Below are 18,647 nucleotides of genomic sequence, written 5' to 3'. Positions count from 1 at the left end.
TGTTTGAATGACAGGAGTAAACAGCTGACAGCCGCTGTGAAACTCCAGCGGTTAGAGCGATGAGAATGTCCGTTCGGCACCTCATGACGCATCTACTGAGTACCGGGCGGCTGTATATATATATATGGATGTATAATAAGAACGGCGGGAGAGTGTTGAGTACTGGCACGGTGCATGAGTACCGGAGTACCGCCAGCATGCCGGTGTTGCAGTATAACGTGAGTCATGACAACTGGCGACATTCTATTATTTTCGTCATAGGAATCCGGGGCGTGTACATTGAGGACCCATTGTTGACTTACCATGTCGATCGCCTCGTTTGTCGTTTACGTTCATCTTTTGCTATATCTGCCTTCCTAAGATCACTTTGATGCACATTCAGTACTCGTATGTGAGGTTGTGGGTGAGAGGTGGATATCGTGACGCTTACAGGGAGGTATCGAACATTACAAAGTAGGTGACTGTGTGGATGCCTGTTCAAAATATTGCAAACTTGAATAAATCATTTAAATTATATATTTGTGTCCGACTTTCATTTGTACATCGTTATTAATGTGATCTATAGTAGCTTTGATAGCTGCCCATACCTTCAGACAGCCTAAAACACAAGTCGTTTATTCACAGCCCGAACGCTCATCGACATGACTGGATCACTGATGACAAGTTGTGATCAGCTCCGATTAATATATGATTGCCGTAAATATATTGTGATATAAATGCTGTAGCTATTCTCCAGGGAGCCCGTTTTTTTAATGAAATACCTGTATCCCTCTCATCACAACAAGACTCTACACTGTGCAGGAAAAACAATTACATACATGAAAATAACCTTGATGCATGGGAATGAAACACACAAACTATCTTCCGTGGCTATACTGATATGTCACAGTAACGGTCAACCACAGAAACGTAAGTCCAGCGGGACACAAGTTGAATACATATAAAACATTTGTACATCGTTCTTAATGTGATGTATAGTAGCTTTGATAGCTGTCCATACCTTCAGACAGCCTAAAAGTAAAACACAAGTTGTTTATTCACAGCCCGAAAGCAGCATCGAGATGACTGGATCATCTGCAGTGTTGGGCAAATTACTTCCAAAATGTAATACAGTACATTACTTATTACTGTCTTTTTTAAGTAATAGGCTACGTTACATTACAATATTACTGTCTCTGAAATGTAATGATCTACACTACTTTTATATTAGCCTACTTTTGATCACAAATACATGGATCCTGAGATTGAAGCTCAAGCCGGTGACCAGTGAGATTGTTCTAACAATTTCCAATAATTGTTATTCTGAAACATAACTATCACTGTTGTCTTTCCTTCTATAAATGAAGCGAAAAATATGTCAAGCTGGCACTTAGCCCTCCAAAAAGTGCATGGTTGCAACTTAGACAGTTAAACATTTTATATCAGTGGGTCCTCATGGTGCAACACGGAAGGCAGACAGAATTGCTTAGACACAGGTGTCACATGAACTTTAAATGTTCTGGAAAGTTCCTTATACAGCTTTAGCCTTTTTTATCTCATGAAGTCCCTAAGTGACACACACTGAACAGTCTGGTGGGTTATGGTCCTTGTCATTTGCTTTTGTGTTCCCATAACAACATGTCCAAGATGTCCATGTGCCAGGCTAACACATGTGACAGAACTAGCTACATTTGGAAAGGTTTTTTGTTGCTAAAGTTAACATTCAAGCCATTTAAGAATAAAAATGCTTACATGACATGTCATTTGTTAAACATTAAGCTGTCTTCGGCTCTTTTCTGATTCTGATTACATATAACCTGTTGTAGAAACATTTATTGATGAAATTGATATGAAACAAATGCCATAAATATTGCTGTGACACTGATGTCACATCGGGACATTAACCCTAAACATTCACAGTAAACCCGGAGTGACATATATGCACAATTACAAATATGATTATGATCTGCTCAGTTAATTTAGCTGATTCAATTATATTTAGTTAACATATTCTTTATTATTCAATTTAAAGTATGTTCAAACAAATGGAAACCAAACAATCATCCTCATTCATGAAGTTATAAATAAGAGTTACTTTACCATTAAAGCCCAATGTGACACATATGTCACATTTCAGATATTTGACACTAGGGGGAGTTACTTGTCAGAAATGTGTTCTAGGTCTATTTAGGTCTATTTAGTCTAAATGACGTTCCCCTTAATTTCCCCAAAAGTAGAAATGGGTCCGGGTTTTTATGGGTTAAACGTATAGGCTTAAAGGCATAATAGAACTACTGTATTATATGTATTCAACGTGTGCCCCGCTGGACTTACTTTTCTGTAGTTTACCGTTCTGTGACATATCAGTATAGCCACGGAAGATAGTTTGTGTGTTTCATTCCCATGCATCAAGGTTATTTTCATGTATGTAATTGTTTTTCCTGCACAGTGTAGAGTCTTGTTGTGATGAGAGGGATACAGGTATTTCATTAAAAAAACGTGCTCCCTGGAGAATAGCTACAGCATCTATATCACAATTTATTCGGAGCTGATCACAACCTGTCATGAGTGATCCAGTCATGTCGATGAGCGTTCGGGCTGTGAATAAACGACTTGTGTTTTACTTTTAGGCTGTCTGAAGGTATGGACAGCTATCAAAGCTACTATAGATCACATTAATAACGATGTACAAATGAAAGTCGGACACAAATATATAATTTAAATGATTTATTCAAGTTTGCAATATTTTGAACAGGCATCCACACAGTCACCTACTTTGTAATGTTCGATACCTCCCTGTAAGCGTCACGATATCCACCTCTCACCCACAACCTCACATACGAGTACTGAATGTGCATCAAAGTGATCTTAGGAAGGCAGATATAGCAAAAGATGAACGTAAACGACAAACGAGGCGATCGACATGGTAAGTCAACAATGGGTCCTCAATGTACACGCCCCCGATTCCTATGACGAAAATAATAGAATGTCGCCAGTTGTCATGACTCACGTTATACTGCAACACCGGTACTGAGCAAGAAGTGCCGGTACTCCATGGGTCAGAACCAGAAGTGCCGGTACTGCGTACCGGTGAGTACCGGCCCAATTCCAGCACTGATGATAGCAGGATCAACCTCGTATGCATCACACGTGAAGTGATCAGAACACAACCTGCTCCATTTTGTCGGTTGCCAGCCAACACGATTCACTAACTAAATCCATTTTTTGCGGATGATTTGGTCTTTGGGAAATACATGAAAAACTCTCCCAGATCTCGCACCGTTCGTACAACAAAAAGCACAACAATAACCCATGTTAATTCAGTTTTCTTGTCGAAAAACTTGTGACCGAGACTGCCGAGTCGGGATGTTTGGTCCAGAGACTGTTTGGCATGTATGACGTCACGCGCGCGGAGGCTGCTGGGGAGGTCATGTCAGAAATTCAGACGGCTTTGGGTCAAGTTTTGTATCAATAAAAAGCTTTTTTTCGGGTGTATTATCTCGATTTAAATTTTTTTTTAAATACAGGCAGTCTTAAAAACAACATTTCTATAAAAATGTAATATATTTGGAAGCTTTGCATTTGATCTTTAAGCTTATTTTAAATGTTGATAAAACCAAGGTAATGCTATTTTCAAAAGCTAAAAAGACACCAGAGCCTGTTTTGGATATTGTTACTATGCAAGGACAAGTATTTGAAGTGGTTACCAGTTATACATACCTAGGTATCTGGCTTGATGATTGTCTTACTTTTAAACTTCATGTCAATAACCTGCTTAAAAAGCTGAGGGTTAGACTAGGTTTCTTTTTCAGAAACAAGTCCTGTTTCTCTTTTGAAGCCAGGAAAAGGCTAGTCACTGTGACCTTTTTACCTTCTCTGGACTATGGTGATCTGATCTATATGAATGCACCTGCCCATTGCCTGGAAAAGTTAGATGCCGCCTATCACAGTGCCCTGAGATTTGTTACTAACTGTAAAGCACTTACTCATCACTGTACCCTGTATGCCAAGGCAGGTCTGCCTTCACTAACTGTACGGAGGCTCAGTCATTGGTACATGTTCATTTACAAAGCCATGTTGGGTAAACTACCTTTTTATATCTGCTCTCTGATCTCTCGACGAATTGAAAGTACATATTGCCTGAGATCTCATGATGTTGTTTTATTAAATGTGCCAAGTGCTAGGACTGTCTTAGGGAAGAAAGCTTTTAGTTGTGCAGCTCCACTAAATTGGAACAGTCTGCAAACATGTTTAAAACTGAGCACTTTGGTTCCCCTGCATCATTTTAAAACTCAGCTGGGTGACATGCTGTTTGATACTCATGGTACCTGTCTCTGTAAATAGAGTTTGTAAACTGTACCCTGTACATTATGTTGTTTGTCATCCTTATTGTTGTTCTGTTGTTTTTATGTTACATGTGTAACTAATGTCCTGCAGGTCACCCTTGAAAAAGAGATATTTTGATCTCAAGAGGCTTTCACCTGGTTAAATAAAGGCTACAAACAAACAAACAAGAAACCTGCAGGTCCGCTGCAACTCTGACTACTTTTAAATCCAGGCTGAAGACTTTTCTTTTTGCCGCTGCTTTTAATTGAACTATTCATATCTTAAACTGCACTGTAACTTTTATCGATGTATTTTTTCTTTTAATGTTTATTTTATTATCTTTTCTTTTTAATGACTGATTTTAAATGCCATTTTCTGAATGTCTTTCATTTTTTGTAAAGCACTTTGAATTGCCTTGTGTTGAAAGGTGTTATATAAATAAACTTGCCTTGCCTTAACATGATAAACCAAAGAAGCATTTTTAGTTCACCAAATGTAGTCTACAGAAATAATGGCACAAATAACTATGAAGACATCTCTGTCAGTCTCCCCTCTTTCTGCTCCACCTTGCATGTATAGAGAAACAAAAAGAAAGAGCATGGTACCCTAAAGTCAATCATATGAGATTGCATAAGATAGCTTCTGATGCTGGTACAAAAACGATCTGGAGGAGATGGGAGGGCTCTTGAGAGGATGGAACTGGCAAAGAGACAGAGGGGTTGATGGAGGGAGAGTCAGAGAGAGAGAGAGTGACGGGGTTGGAGAAAGGCTTTGAGGAGTAATGGTTGCTTGGAGACAGTTGTCAAGGAGACGATGAGTCCTCAAGTCTCAAATGTCTTATATTTCTGATGATTTCCAGAACAGCCCTTGTTTTGTTTGTTTTCAGTTTTCCCCCCAGCTGGTGAATGAGACAGGCACAATGGAAAGATGAACTGTCCAAACATAGACAGGCTGGATTTCAAACAATACATCTCGCACAATGGAAAATAACACATAAAGCATTTCATCAACCTTAAACAGGTCAGATAACTGTCAGATAATAGCATTCATTTGACAGCTGCACAGACGCCCGCTGGAAAAATGGACTAGGAAACAGGGAAAATATGATACAATATATTTTTGTGACACCCTCATCAGTCTCTCAAATCATGACAGAAACCCTCCCTCTCTGTGTCTTTCTGTCGCTGACTCATTCTGTAGACATTTACTGAGATTTCTCGGGCAAAAGAATACTTCCATGAGCAGGGAAGCCGAAAAACCACCTACTGTGATCAGTGAAAGCCTGTCGAACTTGCTGCTCACTTTGCAACGAAGAACGTCTATTTTCAGTAAGCACTGTGCATATCTAATGTGATGCATAAGTATCTGAGGTGTGAGAGTAGGCATGTTAGTTAGCAGGTCATATTGGAAATAGTCTGTGTATTCTCACGTGGAGGCTGCAGTGATGGTGTGGCCTGTGTGTATGTGTATTAGGTGGTGCAGGAATTGATCCTAAAAACCGGAAATTAGTTAGCATTTTACCAGCATTTAAGTCAATGTTTTTTTGAACATGTCTCGGATTAGCTGTCTAAAATAACATATGTGGATAACCAACCCAGTCTCACGGCATTTCGTGTTATAGTCACGACATTTAATCTATTGATTCGTGTTCACCAACACGATTTCCCACTTTTTTTCGTGTCACACAGAACGATTTTAAAAGCAATGTATTTCTATTGGTAGTATGTTTCGTGCCTGCAGCACGTCTTTTTGTCTGTTCGGGTCTTGGAAGACCGGAAGCTGTGTGGTTCATAAAAACATCTTCTTACTCAATATCAAGCCACAATTATTGTTTTCGTATAATCGTATAATGTCGGACTTTTTTTGTCGTCTCTGAGGAAAATAAATGGGGCTCAAAGCCTCAGAATACTGAAATCTGTATTTTTTTAAATATTTTTTTCCTTCTAATTTGTTATTCTTTTCAAAATAACACACTGTTATTTACTCATCAATAACACACACAATTATCCTTGTTTTTATTTATTTGTTTAATTCCATAATCTCGGGCTTTTTTGGCATCCGTCAGGAACTGAATTTCAAAATAAAAATAACCGGAAACAGACATTTCGAGCATCATTGCGATACACAGCCACTGAACTGATTACCCAAGATCCTCAGCTATGGTTTAAGCTCGCTGATTGGATGTTATAGCCGCAATGCATGTAGGGATATAGTGTTAATGCGATATGAAATCCGAAAAACATTTTGGAGTTTAGGATGGCCGAAGACACTACCCTACCCATAATCCCCAGCTATCGTTTAGGACTACTGTCCCCGTGATTAATCTTCAAGCTCTGGGATTGGATGTTGGAGTGGCAGTGCGCCAAGGTTACGCCGAGCGTCAAACAGCACTTTGAAATGGAACGAAACCACGGCAGACTATCCAAAACTGGAATCGAACGCCCCCCCCCCCCATAACTACACATGCTGGCTATTGTGTTTCGCAAAATGTTCCATGGGACGTCTCTACTGGGAGCTTTTTCGTTTTTCCCAAAATTAGAAGTTGCCAGTATTAAACACATTGGTGTTATCAAATGTAAAACATATAATTAATAAATGGGTGAAAATCGCGTCGTGTCCATAATGCGCAGCATTAATACCCACATGACAGCTCATTGCTCCTCTGGTATTTTTACTCCACTACATTTATTTGAGTTACTTTGCAGATTCTGATTAATGATGTGAAATATAAACAACCCTTAAATCAGACTTTAGTTACACTTGAGTAAAATTCAGGGAAGGTGATTGTCAAGTGCCAACAATCAGGAGAGATATTTGATAGTTGGTGCTTGAGAAGACTAAACATTTATCTGCAATTGACATGAATGGAAACGAGTAATAAAGTATATTCATTACTCGTTATTCTCTACTAATAGTTAATTATTTTGCACATCCCTTTCAAGATTTCAAGATTTTCTAAGGTTTATTGAGATATCATATACACAACTATGGTGTAGTTATGCAATGAATGAAAAACTTGGGTCGCAGCTGAGGTTCCTCAACAGTGCATTACAAGACATCTATCAATATGTGTGTATACCTCCACCATTAAACTGTCATATTCTGCACATTTCTTATACTATCTACATACATAAGAGTATAATTCATATGTATAATATCAGTTAAAATAAGTGCTTCAACATAGTTAACATTGCAGGAAAGCAATATTAGACGTTAAGCACTTTGTCAGGCTTAATATGTATCTGTAGATTGATACCCCCAAAGCTTTTTTCTTATTTAAAAGAAGACCTTAATCTAAAGTATTATTTAATGTTTAAATAAAGATTAATTTTTCTGTTTCGCACCTCCTCCTATTAATATCTTTGTACATCCTGCACTAAACTGTTTTATTGTAGAGATCACTTATAGTATCTTCTTGATTTTTTATATTCTATATTTCTATCACAGACCTTCTACTTTCCCCCTGTGAAAGTATGTACTCTTAATATTTTTTTTTCATCAAATATAACCAGGGCTGCACATAACTGGTGCGCATGCGCACCTCCGCCAAAAAATGAGCACCGAGTCATTTGAAAAAAAACGCATTTGCGTACCAACATTGAGAGAGGGAGAGAGAGAAGAGAGAGAAGGGAGAAGAGAAAAGAGAAAAGAGAGGAGAGAGGAGAGAGAAGAGAGGAGAGAGAGAGAAATATATTTGCGAGTTGCATATGAACTCAGGGTCGGCTCCGTAGCACTGGCGTAATAGATGTTCGCCTAGGGCGCCAGATCCGGGGAGGCGCTGCGCTGGCAGCTCTGGAAGGGAAAAACTATTTTTTGACCGTTGGGGCTCATCCTAATTTTCGGCCTTGATGTAACAACATTCATAATTAAGTAAATGTAACACCCTTTTCACCCCGGTTACACGTTTCATTTGCCCTGTACGATGGGCGCTGTAAGTGATGAAAATGGGGGATGTTGACTTATCTGGCACCCGCAGCTCACAGCCAAAGTGCGAGCGAGGGAGAGATAGAAGGGTGCACCGGTTCCGGCGCTGTTGTTATTATTATCTGGTGCTAGCTGCTCTAACGGATATAAGAAGAAGATGTTTCTACAATGATGTGGAGGGAGAGTCCTCTCCAGTCAGACTGAGGCTGATAACTACAGCTCAGTGAGGTAAAGGACTCTGAGTGTTTAGATAGTTCACTTTAGTCTGAGTTATCTCAGTGGGTCTCAAACGTTTTGATCATAATTTAAGTAAACACATATTTTCAAGGCACTCCTTTATAATTATTGGGATAAACAGGTTTGAAATCATTCCAATGTATACTATAGGACAGTAAACCAAAAATATCCTTTAAAACTGGAAAGATAAAAAAAAATGCATAAATATATAAATGTTAAGGTAAAATAAGATATGAATGAACAACATAAATAAAATAAGTTACATTAATTTGTTATTGGCTATGGTAGGTTATTGGTTATGTTCACATACTTATTTGATTACATCCACTTGTCTAAGATGACAACAGAGACTTTCGACCCAAAACCAGCTGTTGACTTGTGGATGCAAGCAGCTAATCACAGACTCAACCAGAGAGGAAGTAGTAGGCCTACATCATCAGCTACCATGTCTGACAGAGAGGAAGACAGTCAGGAGAACAGTCAGGAGGGTAGTGATGACAGCTTGTAGGATTACTGGTCGTGCTAATGTTGTCTTGTGTTCACCTCTGCATGTGGGTACAGTGCCGTGTGTCTGGCACATAAAGTCAAGACCCCCTCAAAAGTTACGGTTTATTTCATTTTAAGGATGAGCACCAAGCAACATCTCCAGGTGCTCATTTGAGAACCAGGGCAAAAAAGTTATGTGCCCCCCTGGATATAACACACTTGATAGCCCACTCCCCCTCCACACCGCTCCACACTCGTTGCTTTGGAACAGCCCTCAATATGGCGGACCCTCCGCGTGAACCTATGGCGTGAATGCGCAAACGGAGGGGTAGGGGTAGGGTGTTTTGGCTCGGCGAGCTCTCGCACCGAGCTGTGGCGTCATATAATTGACAGGCCCTGACTACTCCGTGTTGGACTGTCACCAGGGCCGTTTTGAGGTCGCGGAATTGCAAGGACACTTATTGTTTAGTTGATTTCTTTTGATTAGCTGTTTTGTGCATCTCATGTTTTGAGTACATTCATAGTATTTTGTTATTGTGTGATTTTGTTTATTTTCTTTTGTTAACGTTTGGTTTGATTAGTTTACTCAAGTCTTTGTTGTTTACGGTTATTTAGATTTGGTTTATTTTAGTTGTTTTCCTTTTGTTTATTCATCTCCAACCAAGTTTTATAATCTTACTGATTTGTAACTGTTTCTCTTGTGCCGGACAGGTGCTGTGGGCTTGAGGCGGCAAACCCAATCCCTGGTGGTGGTGTTCTTCACGTGTCCGGTTTGTTTGGTGTGCAGTGTCACGGGTGATTTTGATTTGACCCCTTCCTCCCCGTTTTGTTCATTGTCGCCGTGGTAAGCCCCAGCACTGTCCTTCTCCCTCCTCCCTGGAGAACTTTTATAACATTATATTGTGTACTATTAGGAATATAATTATGTACCAATAAAATAACAATTGTTGTAATATCCTTTATACTGTCTCTGCCTGTGGTGTTCAAACGAACCTGATTGCCTTTTATTAAATTGTATAACTTTAGTTTTTAGTAATTTCCTGGGGGCGAAACTCCCCCAGGTGGCGTTGTCAGCAAACCAAGCATTCTACATGAGCACCACACCGCCACATTAATATAGTACAAAAACAATCCTGATATCATTAGAAAGCTAGGAATCTCCTCTTTCCAACAGTGTATACAACTCAAAATGTGTCTTCGGATCAATGCGACTGATTTCGATGGAGCAGGTAACTTTGCATTAGGTAAAATACAGCAGGCAGACATAACAGGAAGAATATGTACATTTTAATCCAATCAAATAGGACATTGTCACACCATTCAAATGTATCCATGTACATTACAACCAATAACAAAGCTTAGATGTGTTTATTTGTTACGTTGTTTACGTTATGTGTTACGTTGTTCAGTGTGTGTCAGCCGTTAACCTAGATAGATAAACTTGCAAACATGTCAGAAGAACCGGCGCATAAGAAAACAAAATACAGTCAAACTAAGCTAAAATTCAACAACTTGAATGTCACATCCCTGACATCCACACCTCCGGAGCCTGGTCCATCAACCATAGAACCAGCGCAGCCAGATGAACCCCAGCAGCAGCTCTGCGGCCGCAGAGGCTGTCAAAACCGCCGCCGCCGGCATCGTTGAACCGAAACAGGCTGGTTCCGACTGCATGGAGGTTTGTTGTCGGGACATTGTGACGGGCCAATAAAAGCTTATTTGGGCAAAGAGAAGGTACTTCAATGTAGAATGGTACAAAAACAGAGAGTGGTTAATTATTTGCAAAACCACTAAAACGAGCCTTCTGTGAAATATGCAGATGTGCTGCTGTCAAACGGCTTGTAACTTTCTCCAAATGTGGAGATGACAGCTTTGTAAATACCGAGTTAATAACTGGAACTTTTCACAGAGCTTACTTCAGTCAAACACCAGTCAACATTCAGCTTGTCAAACAAGAGCGTAGCAGGGAAAAAGAAGAGATGGAATGAGCAACTGCGCTGTCATATGTGTGGGCTGGTCTGTATAGTTTAATTTACAGGAAAGGAGTGAGCAGAGGGTTGAGTTGTCCATTCTTGTTCTGTTTTCTCTGACCATCTTCCTCCTGAAGACCCTCTCAGACTTTCATTTGCCCGTGCTAAAGAGACACGTTACCATGAAAACCAAACAATGGTGTAGCTGTATTGAAGTCCGAGTGGAAACAGTAACATTTGGTGCGTTATGTTAGAATGAAACAAATCAGATTTAGTCAGAAATCGGGAGAAATGCGGGATAAATATGACCCCGGGAGGAAAACGGGAGTCTCCCGCGAAAATCGGGAGGGTTGGCAAGTAGGCTGTCATATACACACGCACTTTTTGCCCCCCCCCACTTCTGAAATGAATCCGGCGCCGCTGGTACTAACCAGAGTTAGGAAAAGGGACCACATTACTCCTGTTCTGGCTGCCTTACACTGGCTCCCTATAGAACACAGGATAGAATTTAAAATTCTTCTTCTCGCCTACAAAGCCCTTAATGGGCAGGCGCCATCTTACCTTAAAGAACTCATTATACCCTACTGTCCTACTAGGGCATTGCGTTCCAAGAATGCAGGGTTGTTGGTTGTTCCTAGAGTCTCTAAAAGTACAATGGGAGCCAGAGCCTTTTCTTATCAAGCTCCACATTTGTGGAATGAGCTTCCAGTTTGTGTTCGGGCGGCAGACACCCTATCCGTTTTTAAGAGTGCGCTTAAGACCTTCCTTTTTGATAAAGCTTATAGTTAGGGCTGATTAGATTCAGCCCCTAGTTTTGCTGATATAGGCTTAGTTTGTCAGGGGACATCTTACTTCTTCCTTCTCTCTGTCTATACCTGTGTACTCTCATGTTCCGATTAACCCAGCTTCCCCAAATGTCTTTCTTTTTGGTGTCTATATACGCCGGGATCCGGAGTCATGGATGATCCTGTTGCTGTGGTCCTGAGTCCTGGATCGCGAGCCCTGGATCTTGAGTCATGGCTGTGGTCCTGGATCATAAGTCCTGGATGGATATCCTCGTGGATTCATCTTCCTATTATACACACATGCATTTCCAAACATTTGGACTACCTAGGTTGCAAATGTATTATCTCCTCGATTTACACACGGCATCTATTGCACGTCTGTCCGTCCTGGGAGAGGGATCCCTCCTCTGTTGCTCTCCCTGAGGTTTCTCCCATTTTCCCCCTTAAACTGTGGGTTTTCTCTGGAAGTTTTTCCTTGTACGATGTGAGGGTCTAAAGACAGAGGGTGTCGTATTGTCATACTGATATTCTGTACAAACTGTGAAGTCCACTGAGACAAATGTAACATATGTGATATTGGGCTATATAAATAAACATTGATTGATTGATTTCTTTTCCTCACAGACGACAAAAAAAGTCCAAAATTATACGATTTCAAATAAAAACAATAATCGTGGCTTGATATTGAGTAAGAAGATGTTTTTATGAACCCCACAGCTTCCGGTCTTCCAAGACCCGAACAGACAAAAAGACGTGCTGCAGGCACGAAACATACTACCAATAGAAATACATTGCTTTTAAAATCGTTCTGTGTGACACGAAAAAAAGGGGAAATTCGTGTTGGTGAACACGAATCAATAGATTAAATGTCGTGACTATAACACGAAATGCCGTGAGACTGGGTTGGGATAACACAAGCTTAACGGCCCGTCTACACTACAGGCGTCAAAAAATGCTTTCAACGCTTCGCCCATTCATTTGAATGGGGTGACGTAGGATATTTTCAAACTTCGCCGAACTGCATTGTGGGTAGCATGGCAAGGCGTTGCAAGCATCACGAGCGTCTATCGGCGTCAAAAGTTGAACAATGTTCAACTTTTGAGGCTCGAAGCTGGCGTCAGCCAATCAAATCCCGTTTTTGCAATTCCCGCCAGCACAAGCGCTAGCCAATCAAACCGCGTGCAAGCTGGGACAGCCAGACCGCAGTTCATTTCCTCATATTCCAAACGAGAAATTACGGTAGCAAATCACCCGGTTCTTTCCGACCAGAACTATTTACCGGGATACAAACCGGAGGAACCAGGCATGGAGGGAGGTGGCAGAGACAGTGGGTGAAACTGGTAGGTTTTCGCCTGTTTGGGGAGTTTATATCCAGTTTACTTCGTTTTAACATTGCTATTGCTTTGTATGTCGGGGGCGGGAGATTCATGTGATTGGTTGTTGGTCGCAAAAAATCGCCAAGCCTCAGACACGCCCAGCTTCAAGCTTTTTCGACGCCTGTAGTGTAGACGGGCCCGTCTACACTACAGGCGTCTAAAAAGCTTGAAGCTGGGCGTGACCAACAACCAGCCTCGCTCCTCCGGTTTGTATCCTGGTAGATGAACAGAGACTGATCATACAGCACCGGGTGATTCACTACCGCTATAATGAATTTTCCCTCCATTTTTTTGAATATGAGGAAATGCGTAGTCTCTCCCAGCATACACGCGGTTTGATTGGCTAGCTTGTACTGGCAGATTTGCATAAACGGGATTTCATTGGCTGACGCCAGCTTCGAGCAAGCATCGAGCCTCAAAAGTTGAACATTGTTCAACTTTTGACGCCGATAGACGCTCGCGATGCTTGCAACGCCTTGCCATGCTACCCATAATGCAGTTCGGCGAAGTTTGAAAATATCCTACGTCACCCCATTCAAATTAATGGGCGAAGCGTTGAAAGCATTTTTTGACGCCTGTAGTGTAGACGGGCCGTAAGAGACTTTCATGTTTTTGTTCTACGGCATAAAATACGTCACTAGATACCCCACTCGTGATTGTCCAATGCTGTAAAGCGACCAAATAAGACTACAAAATGTCAGAATGACACACATTAGTCGCCGTTAGCTTAGCGGTGTTGAAGCGGAGCCATGCCACTGTGATGTAGGTCTTTTGTAGCTTATAGTTAGCTTTTACACTTCAATAATCACAAAGTGGTATTCATAATTGGAGATTATCTTGCTGATCAAAGTGTGTCAGTATCATTAACATAAAATAATCATAAAATTAAACTCTGAAACTCTTTTGTCAAGGGACGACTTGCAATGCTAACTTCCGGGTTGGCCTAGAAAAATACATCATGACTGCATTACTCTACGGTGTGGCTAGACATTAAGTGGCTTATAAGTAAGCATGGCTGAATCCCTGGGGAATTCAAATGATTCCCTTGTCATGGGGCAAAGGCTGATTGTACCCGAAAGGTCATTCTTCCTCTGCTTTGTCCTGAGTGACACAGATCAAACATGCACAGAGCTATAATAACCTACAACAAAAAAGGGACTGAATAAGCCAGACAGATGTTGCTTGAATATCACGCTCAGAGAGAGGCAAATGTCATTAAAATTGGCTTTGAGCAAACCAAGAATCCAAGAGTGAAAGAAAAGGGCAAGTGGTTGTTAAAGCAAGGACAAATCAACAATCATATAACAGACTGAATGCCTTGTGCAATGCTCCCTACGTCTCCAGCAATCTTAATAGCAGGTCAAAAGGTAAGGGGGAAAATAATGGCAAACTATAACCAGACTAGCATTGATCTTAGCTGAGCTCCCATGGAATGGATGGAATGGGAATTGTGTTGGATATGTGCAATGAATCAAGCAGGAACATGACCGTACATAGCTAACACACAAAACCACAAATGGTATTGTCAGATATTGTCGGAAAATGTAAAACGAGGATGTTAGCTTAGATTAGCATGAACACACATAAAGTGACGGGAAACAGCTAGCCTGGCGGTCTAACTGATGCTCAATAATTAACATGTTATATCTGGATTCTTCAAGCTCTACCAAAACTGGTGTTTTCAAAAATGGCCATATTGGGGGGAAGAAAATGTCAGTGATGTGAGCACAACAAACAACATTAGAAGTGATTGAGGGAACAAGGGATTGGGGTATACTGTATGTTCCCTGGGTGCTCATTGTAAGATATTGCTAGTGGCTATATTTGCAGTAAAAAAAGAAAGAAAAAATAACAAAGGGATGTTTCAAAGCAGTTTTTAAAGGTAAAAATCCATTCAGCAACTGTGGAGATACAAAAGTCTTAAGTCAAGATAAATGTCTTCCCAGCGTAGATTTGAAGGAATATGGCAATATCATTATGTGGCTATAAATAGGTGATTTATTGATCCAGGGGGGACACACATGAACCATTTCACCAAAGGAAAACAAATGTTTCTGAGAACAGAAGAGCTTGCTTATCAACCCTGTTTCTAGTCTTCATGCCAAGCTAATCCGTCTTCTTATTTCTGCTTATTTTTGACATTTCGCATTTTTCACAAGATCTCAGGACACAATTTTCTAACACAATGAAAAACACTTTTGTTACTAATAAGGTTAATGGTTCTTTCTCTATGCATGTTTCACTCTACCATCAAGTTTCATGAAAGTGTATTAGTTTCTTTATAGTGTATTCAGCTAGTAAGATAACTTCCTTGGCGGAAATAATACTGTATTACTAAAAGCAAAGTTTGTTCTGAACAAGGTGCATAGAGAAAAAGTCCATTAGCTCAGTAATTTAGGAGATTTAGGTATAAGCCAAACATCTATGAAGCCTGTTCCGCACAACCACACATGTTGAGCCAAGTAATTTGATGTAAGACCTAGATTGGTTTGAAAACATCGTGTAGCACGAGTGCTGTTATCTCCTGATGAGCAGCCACCACTAAAACCCATTTGATTAAGGCCTATCATGCAATGCCGAAACTAAATCATACTTCATCAAACCGTGCATCACTAATACACTCTGCAATTTGCAAGAATTTGAAAGATCTGATAACACAACAATGACAACTATTGTATTGATCCCCAGGGAAATGGGTTTCGTGACAGAAAATAAAAAAATGAAAATGAAAAGAAAATGTTTTCTGTGTAAGTTAAATGTACGAATCTGCAATAAAATATGAATTAAGATATTATATAAAACTAAGAATTTAAAGCATAAATGTCCAATACAAACTCAAATAAAGAAAAATTAATACAATACATGCATAAAAAAAGAAACTGGGGAATATTCTTGTTTCAGAAGTCAACAGTTTAAGAGATAAGTAAATGTTTTACTCAGAGAAATTATTCATTCATGATCTATTCATATTTTCTTAATTACATACCCATTTGTGATATGATCATTAAGAGATAGCAACAGGAATTCATTATGTGTCTTGATGTAATTCATGTAATACATCATGATATTAGCATGGGATTTGAATCATAATTCTAAAGTGTAATAAGACAATCTTTTGTGACTAGTTCATACTTTGTATTCTGCAGGAGGAACATTTACAAAACACGAAGAGTCAGCCTGTGGAGAGACACACTGTGATGTTGAGTTTTCAAAGATAATCGCTTTTCCTTCCTTTGATCACTTCAAACAAACTTTCATTCAGCTAAATTATATTGAGGTGTATCTCAAAACCCAAATATAATTTATTCATAGTTCAATACTACGTCACAAAAGTATGGAAAGATATGTTTTCCTGATATGTGGACCCTTTAAATATTCTAACTGGCTCTATGTTGTCTCGTGCTTTTTGGGTAAGAAGGCATGTAACTGTGACACAAATAAAAACACTGTTATGATGTAATCCAATGCAATGCAAAAACCTGCATTGTAATTTGTGTAAAAATGTCCTCTTTAAGACTAAGATTAAAACTTGATGAAATACTTTATATTCAGAGAGATAATTCAATGTTTCACTCTGGTGTTATTTACATCAACTACACACTCGCCTTAGTGGAGGAGTTTCTAAGCAAAGTGGCACCATGCAGCAGTGTGAGGTTTGATACCTTGCTCAATGACCCCTCGCAGTGCCCACGAGGCAAGATGGCACCTCTCCAACTACGGCCCAATCCCAAACCACTCCCTCGACCCTACCCCTCCGTGATGGAGTGAACTCCGTCTGTAGCCACACTCGCAGCTCAACCAGGCTCCCTCCTGTCAGATGGAGGGAGTAAATACAGCCGCAAGCTTTGGGACGGCCTCCCCTCTCTCCGGCAGAAACAGGAAATGCCGTAACTGTATGTAACAACGGTTTCAAATCAGCATCTCTTAGACAAAAAGTTTAAATGAATAACTCAAATAAAACTCCAAACATCTTTCATTGTGTTTCAAAGCTCTTTTAGTTTTAAACCTGATGTTTATAAGCTTCTTAGTTTTTGCAACGGTCTGTAAATATACACAACTTTATAATAAAATGCACACATTTACCTTTTTCTAGACTAAACACAGGTATGATCATAAGTTAAAAACATATGAGGTTATCATGAGGTTGTTAACATCGCAGTTTATCAGTGGATGTTTGCTGGAACTACCTGTAAACAGCGTGTTTCCTGACGGACACACACAGCGTGACTCCGGTCAGGTAGAGACCGGTCTCAAGTCAGCACCGATGCAGACTCGCTGTTTGAGGGCTTGATAGCCCACTCCCCCTCCACACTCGTTGCTTTGGAACAGCCCTCAATATGGCGGACCCTCCACGTGAACTCGCAAACGGAGGGGTAGGGTGTAGGGGGCGGTTTGGGAATGGGCCTACCAGTAATCACTTTGTATTTCGGTCCGATTGGGACTTTAACTGGAAACCCTTTGGTTCAATAGCAAGTCCCTACAGAATGAGCTTGTGCCACCCAAACACAAAACACTTATTTCATAATTCCAAACAAAATTCTAGTAATGTTAATGCTCTGCAAAGTTTGATAATCCAGAGGGAGTTTCTCTCCCACACACTCCCCCGAAACACTTCCATTGGACTCCTTTGTTTTCGTCCGTAACATGGTGACATCACTATGTAACAGTCTCTCTTCTATTGGCTAGTGCTCCAACACTTTGTACCTGATAGGCCAAGGGGCGGAATATCTCTAAGCGGTCGACCAATCACTACAGAGCCGGCCAGCTAACCAATCAGAGCAGACTGGGCTCTATCTTTCTTTCCAAAAAAGTCCTGCAATAAAAAAAATTAAGCAACTTCATGTAACCTTGAGTTTCACCATTACCATACAAAATCAGACCAGTGTTTGAAGTAATTAAGTCTTTAATGGTTGATTAGGGTTCAAATAATGCTGGTAGAATTGTGCCACAGGAGGTTTTCTATAAGGTGGTGTATACCGGACATACATGTTGTCGCTAGTATGACTTCTGTATGTGTTCTGATCAACGTGTTATTAAAACAGTACCCAAGGGTTTGGTAGCCTTTGTTGTTGACAGACAACACGAGTCGTCTGGCAGCGAGGCTTTTTGGCCCTGGACCTTCTATCTACTGGGAAGCAACTCCCAGGATAAAGGCCTTCTATACTCAAATCAATATGTAATCACTGATCCCCTCTGTGACTAAGCTAATGCTCCTCCCACAGTGCTGCGAGACAAAGAGCTCACTGCTGAGGCTCAGGGCTCTTCCTAACGGCCAGAGTTTGGTTGTGTTTCAGTTGAAGAAATATAAGAAAGCATTCAGCAGATCCCAAGAGTGAAGCTTCAAAGATTGTCTATTTCCCATGACCTCAGACTGATATTTCCCCCCCCAAATAACATAATATGCTAATTTCCAGGTTCATATTTTGTGCCTCTCTACTGTGAAATGTCTCCATGCTTCAATGATCAACAAGTTCTTTATTTTTCTCATACTGCCTGTGCTGCAGCACCTCTTTTCACCCTCTGTCTGAAACCACATACAATGTGCTGTGCTAGCCAATAGAAAA

The sequence above is a fragment of the Gymnodraco acuticeps genome, unplaced genomic scaffold (assembly GCF_902827175.1).
Source record: "Gymnodraco acuticeps unplaced genomic scaffold, fGymAcu1.1, whole genome shotgun sequence".
Classification (NCBI taxonomy): Eukaryota; Metazoa; Chordata; class Actinopteri; order Perciformes; family Bathydraconidae; genus Gymnodraco; species Gymnodraco acuticeps.
The sequence above is the reverse complement of the archived record's forward strand: the minus strand, read 5'-3'. Positions refer to the sequence as shown.